At 47.8% G+C, this 6,383-nt stretch overlaps 1 non-coding gene across 1 annotated transcript; it reads right to left on the bottom strand.

Annotated features, from left to right (window-relative positions):
* Window positions 1–5,322: 5,322 nt before the first annotated feature.
* TRNAS-GCU (transfer RNA serine (anticodon GCU)) lies at window positions 5,323–5,395 on the bottom strand. Its single transcript has one exon. It is a non-coding gene; the product is annotated as a tRNA-Ser (tRNA).
* Between the last annotated feature and the right edge of the window lie 988 nt (window positions 5,396–6,383).

Below are 6,383 nucleotides of genomic sequence, written 5' to 3' on the forward strand. Positions count from 1 at the left end.
TCTCTCCTTCCTGATCTTCGTCTTTCCTTTCTTTCTATCCTTCCTGTCATCTCCTTACTTCTGTTCACTTTCATATTTACAGGCGGCAAGGGTAAATCTTGTGTATGAGCCCTCTCTTGGTCAGATAATATTGGGTTATAGCGGCTTTGTACAGCTGGCGCTTGCATGCCTTTATAGTTGTGCTCCTGCGTCCCCATGTTGGGCTCTATTGTGGGCGGCTGGCATGCCTGCCGAATATATATATACTTATTGGCCTCTTTCCAATTTCCCAAACTGTCTGATAGCCCTCTTCCTAAGAGGGGGCGTACCGAAGCAACGATGAATATATTCATAAAGCCAAAAGAAATTTCCTCGCACTTCCATGTTATTCGCTGTGAGACACAAGAAAAGAATGCAAGAACCATCTCTCCGTTTGCTGTTTCCAAATGCCTCACCAGTACTCTTAGTCCAGAGTACCAGGCTACACGTATGGCTAGTTGGGACCTCTTTCTCGAAGTCCAAACAAAGACCCAGAATGAAACCCTGACCAAACTCACCTCTTTTAGAACCACACCTGCATCTATCTCACCACATCGTTCCCTGAACAGTTCCCGAGGCGTAGTGTCTGATGATTAACCTGACAGAGAGTGAGCTCCTTGAGGGCTAGAACGAACAGCATGTAACGCATGTACAGATGATTAGGATTAGGCGTGACAATAAAGAAACCCTTATAAAGCACCTCATTCTTGCATTTTGCACAAGCACACTTTCATAATAAATCGAAACAGCCTACTTGAAGTTAAAGGTCCGACCTTACATCCCCAACCCCCGACGTTGTTTTAAGTGCCAGCGATTCGGCCACGGTTCTCAGAGCGGCCGCGGTTGTCAAACCTGTGCAAAGTGTAGTTCGCACGAACACGCTACAGACAAATGTGAAGAAGCCACTACCCACTGTCCGAACTGCGATGATGGACACCCCACTTACTCTCGCACATTCCCTAGATGGAAACATAAAAAAGAAGTACTCACACTGAAAGTGAATAAAAACATCTCGTTTAGGGAGGCGCGCAAGCGTCTACTAATGCAGGGTCCTTCGTTCACGGAGGTGGCACGAAAGGGGGCAGTACCACAAAAATCCGCGGCACCCGCAAGTACCACACAAAGTGGACGAGCGGCAGCGCACTTCACCCCCTCAGCGGAAGTAGCAGAGACTCTTCCCCTACCAAACGGTTAGCAGGCCTCCGGACCTGAAGCCCCAGGGCCTTCTGTCTCCACAGGTAGCCCAAGACCTCCGTTCCTGCACGCTTGAACCACGAGTGGGTATCCAGCATCTCGTGTGAGGTGATGGGCACAACAGCAAGTCCAACGGTATCTTCGGCGCCGAAGGAAAGACGTAGCTTTTTGGAGCGCGCCAGAAAATAAAAACCCATCATTACGGGGCCTGACAAGGCTTCTTGACTTGGCGCAGTACTTCTTCAGTACACACAGCACTAATTTACACTCAAAAAGGATACACAAATATTACAATGGAACGTCAGAGGACTGCTTAGAAACCTCGACGATATCCAGGAACTCTTACACAAACATTTTCCAAAAGTGCTTTGTGTACAAGACACACTTAAATTCCAAAAAGACCAATTTTCTACGTCATTATGTAATATTCTGACAGACCGCGATGACGCTGTAGGGTCATCTAATGGTGTGTCCGTCATAGTTGATCAGTGCGTAGCATGTACATATCTACCACTACAAACATCCCTTGAGGCAGTGGCTGTTCGAGCAGTTCTTTTGAACAAGCTTGTCACCATCTGCTCTATTTACATACCTATACAGTACCGGCTAGAAAAACGCGAATTCCAGTCACTGACACATGAACTACCGGAACCTTATGTGGCCCTTGAGGACATGAATGCACATATTGGTCTATGGGGCGACTCTCGTTGCGACGCATGAGGTCGCCTAATCGAACAGTTCCTCTTTTCTTCGGGTGCGTGTCTGTTGAATAGGAAAGAGCCAACATACTTTAGCCTTCCCAACAACACCTACTCATGTATAAATCTCAGCATTGTGTCCCCATCGCGAGTACCCCTACTTCAATGGAAAGTGATCAAAAATCTTTTCGGAAGTGATCCGAATTTTCCGATCATTCTAAGTACACCACTAGAAAAAGGTCATCCACATGTTCCCAGATGGCAGGCAGACAAAGCGGACTGGGAACAGTTTCACAACACTACTCGTTTAAGAGCGACTGACAAATGTAGGCTAAACATAGATGAAGCTGTGCAGTACTTCACAGCTTTTCTAACTGATGCAGCAGCCAAGTGCATACCGAAAGCATCTCGTATGCCTGGCAGGCGACGCGTCCCATGGTGGAACATTAAATGTTGGAATTTGCGGAAGCAGCAGAACAGGGCATGGACGTTGTTTCGGAACTCACCGACAGCTGAAAATCATGACTGCTTTAAGAAATATAGTCCCAAGGCAAGATAACGCGTTGGCAGGCCAGAAGAGAAAGCTGGCCCAATTTTGTATGAGAGATAAATTCATATACACAAAAGACTAAGGTCTGGAACATGGTTGATAGGGTAGCAGGAAGACAAGTACTCTCACTTCCACTCGTAAACGCACAGGGTGACAGCCTGGAAGATCAGGCGAACTTCCTCGGTGAACACTACGAGCAGGCGTCTAGCTCGTCACACTGTACTGAAGCTTTCCAAAGATACAAAGCAAGAATTGAAAAGTAGAAACTAGAATACAAGTGCACAAATTACGAGGCATACAACATACTTTTGAACTTAGCTGAGCTACAAACACCACTAAGCTCCTGCAGTAATTCTGCCCCAGGCTACGACCGTGTCACGGATGAAATGTTGAAAAACCCGCCACTCAAAACCTGAAAAACTTCACTCTCCCTACACAATGCAATCTGGCTTTCTGGCACCATCCTTGCTTCCTGGAAAGATGCTATTGTTATTCCTGTTTTAGAACAGGACAAGGACCCTTCTTCAGTTTCGAGTTATAGGCCCATCGCACTTACAAGCTGCCTTTGTAAACTTTTTGAAAAGATGATAAACCGCCGACTTTTACATTTCCTCGAAACACACAATCTGCTCGACCAATTCCAGTGCGGGTTTCGAGAGGGTAGATCCACCACCGACCATCTGGTGCGCATTGAGGCAGAGATCGGAGACGCTTTTGTCCGCAAACATTACTTTCTCTCTGTGTTTCTCAATATCGAGAAGGCGTACGAAACAGCATGGCGTCTTGGCATATTAAGAGACCTGTCTCACGTCAGTGTGCGCGGTAAAATGCTTTCGATATTCGAGAATTACTTGTCCAATCTGAAATTCTGTGTCCGTGTACGCAGTATTCTCTCCCAAACATTTGTCCTAGAAACGGGAGTACCGCAGAGTGGTGTGCTTAGTTGTACAATTTTTTTATTATTAAAATAAATTCCTTGCACCTGTCCATCCCCGCAACACTTTCTATTGTACATATGTCGATGACGTCCAGCTTGGATTTAACTCACGCAACCTGGCAATGTGTGAGCGGCAGGTTCAGTTAGGTTTAAACAAGGTCTCCAAATGGGCAGAGGAAAACGGATTCCGACTGAACCCACAAAAAATCACGTGTGTCTTGTTCTCCCAAAAGAGAGACATGCACTCAAAACCCGACATTGAACTGAACGGTCAACGTCTGTCTGTTAATGCGGAGCATAAATATTAGGCTTAATCTTGGACAACAAGTTAACCTTCGTACCGCACATCAAGTATTTCAAAACAAAATGTTTAAAAGCCATCAATGTTCTAAAAGTGTTGTCACGTACTACGTGGGGTAGTGACAGGCAATGTCTCATGAACCTGTATAGAAGCCTCATTCGCACCCGCTTAGATTATGGGGCCGTTGTTTATCAGTCTGCGACTCAAAGTGCTTTGAAAATGCTGAACCCTGTGCAACATTTGGGCATCCGCCTTCCTACACGTGCTTTTCGCACCAGCCCCGTAGAAAGCCTTTACGTTAACTCAAATGAGTGGGCGCTTCATCTGCAGAGAACTGACATTTCCTTTGTATATTTCCTTAAGGTGAAAGCAGACGAGAAGCACCCCTCATACTCCACCAATAATGCTTTGTCGAGCTCCATACTGTTTCAAAACAGGCCTTTGATAAGGTCGCCCTACTCAGTTCACCTCACGGGTCTAGCTGAGAAAACTGGTGTCTCACTGGAACAGACTTTATTGGCTCCTGTAGCATACCCGCCACCTTGGCAGTGGCAGACTATAGAATGCGATGTGTCTTTCCGAGAAATTACAAAACATGCGCTCATTGCCCATATCAGAACATATTTCCTGGAACATCAACACAAATACACACGCCCTGACTTCTTTACAGATGCCTCTAAGTCTAACTCCTCTGTGTCCTACGCTGCTGTCGGCCCATTCTTTTCGGATGCATCTACATCCAGAGACAAGTATCTTCACAGCGGAAGCTTATGCGATACTTGTGGCCGCTAAATACATCAAACAACTACTACTGCAAAAAGCAGTAATTTATACGGACTCCCTCAGTGTGGTAATGGCTCTGCACACTCTTAAAAAACAGAAAAAACCTGTCCTCATCTCACTTTACTCCATTTTATGCCCACTCTACACACTCAAACAACATGTTGTAGTGTGCTGGGTGCCAGGGCACCGTGAGATTCAAGGCACCGTGATGGCGGATCAGCTTGCTGCATCCATCCACGAAAGCACTGCCACTACACCCATATCAATCTCGGCCCTTGATCTTAAGCCGTCTCTCGAACGAAAGCTCACAAACTACTGGCAGAGCAACTGGCATAGACACACACAAAACAATCTATACATTATTAAGCCACACCTTGACCATTGGCCGCCAGTATCATAATCACGTCATGCCACCTGCACCGATCTTGCTCCGGCAACCCAAGGAGCTGCCAACTTTCCGCGGTCTCCACTCGAAGACCCAGAAAGCTGGCTGAACAGGTTCGACCACGTAGCCCTTTTCAATACCTAGACCGACGATGACAAGCTCCGGCACGTTTATTTCACCCTACAAAATTCAGCACGGAGGAGATTCGAAAATCGAGAAGCTACACTTCTGACAAGGAACATTTTTCGTGCCACCTTTCTGGACACTTTCACAAGCGTAATCTGAAAAAGGTTCATTGATTGATTTGTGGGGTTCAACGTCCCAAAAACACCATATGATTATGAGAGACGCCTTAGTGGAGGGCTCCGGAAATGTCGACCACCTGGGGTTCTTTAACGGGCACCCAAATATGAGCACACGGGCCTACAACATTTCCGCCTTCATCGAAAATGCAGCCGCCGCAGGCGGGATTTGAACCCGCGACCTGCAGGTCAGCAGCCGAGTACCTTAACCACTAGACCACCGCGGCGGGGCGTCATCTGAAAAAGGAACGAGCTGAATGAAGCCTTATTGGAGAGCCGTGTACAGCTCCCAAACAAAAACGTTGACATGTACACGGAATAAATGACCCGCTTGTTCCATCACGCCCACCTTGACATGGCTGAGGACAAGAAGATCCCGTTTCTCATGCGTGGTCTAAAACAGAAGCTTTTTGCGGGGCTCATTCGCAACCCGCCCAAAATTGTTGACGAATTCCTGACAGAAGCTACAACGATATGGAAGGCGCTCGAGATGAGAACAAGGGAATACAACTGCCACTCTCCGATTGCGGGATACACCGAAGTTCAAGCCTTCAGCACCGAAGACCTGCGTGAGATTCTCCGAGTAGTCATACGTGAAGAGCTGCATGCGATGTTTTCATAATCGCAGCCTAGAGTGAACTCGATCACACACGTTGTTCGTCACACCGCCACGGTGGTCTAGTGGCTAATGTACTCGGCTGTTGACCCGCAGGTCGCGGGATCAAATCCCGGCTGTAGCAGATGAATTTCTGATGGAGGCGGAACTGTTGTTGGCCCGCGTGTTCCGATTTGGGTGCACGTAAAGAACCCCAGGTGGTCGAAATTTCCAAAGCCCTTCAATACGGCATCTCTCATAACTATATGGTGGCTTCGGGACGTTAAACCCCACATATCAATCAATCATATAATAATCAAGACGTTGTTCATTAAGAAGTCCAGCAAGCGCTTGGAATCCTCGAAGCACCGCAGCCAGAAGCAGAACCGATGAGCTACGCGGCTGCAGTGCGCAGCAATGCTCCTCCACGCCCTCGTCAAGACACTGCCCCCTCCCCCGCCGCAGTTGTTTCGCCAGGCACTGTCATCACCACCACCGACGTCAGACCGCCCTCCGTCCAGCCAGTGCTACGCTTTGAGGAAGACTGATGTCTGGCACCCCCTGACCATCGCCCACTGTGCTACCCCTGTGGTGAAGCCGGGCACACGTGCCGCCGCTGC

Source organism: Rhipicephalus microplus, unplaced genomic scaffold, assembly GCF_043290135.1.
Source record: "Rhipicephalus microplus isolate Deutch F79 unplaced genomic scaffold, USDA_Rmic scaffold_14, whole genome shotgun sequence".
In the NCBI taxonomy this organism is placed as follows: domain Eukaryota; kingdom Metazoa; phylum Arthropoda; class Arachnida; order Ixodida; family Ixodidae; genus Rhipicephalus; species Rhipicephalus microplus.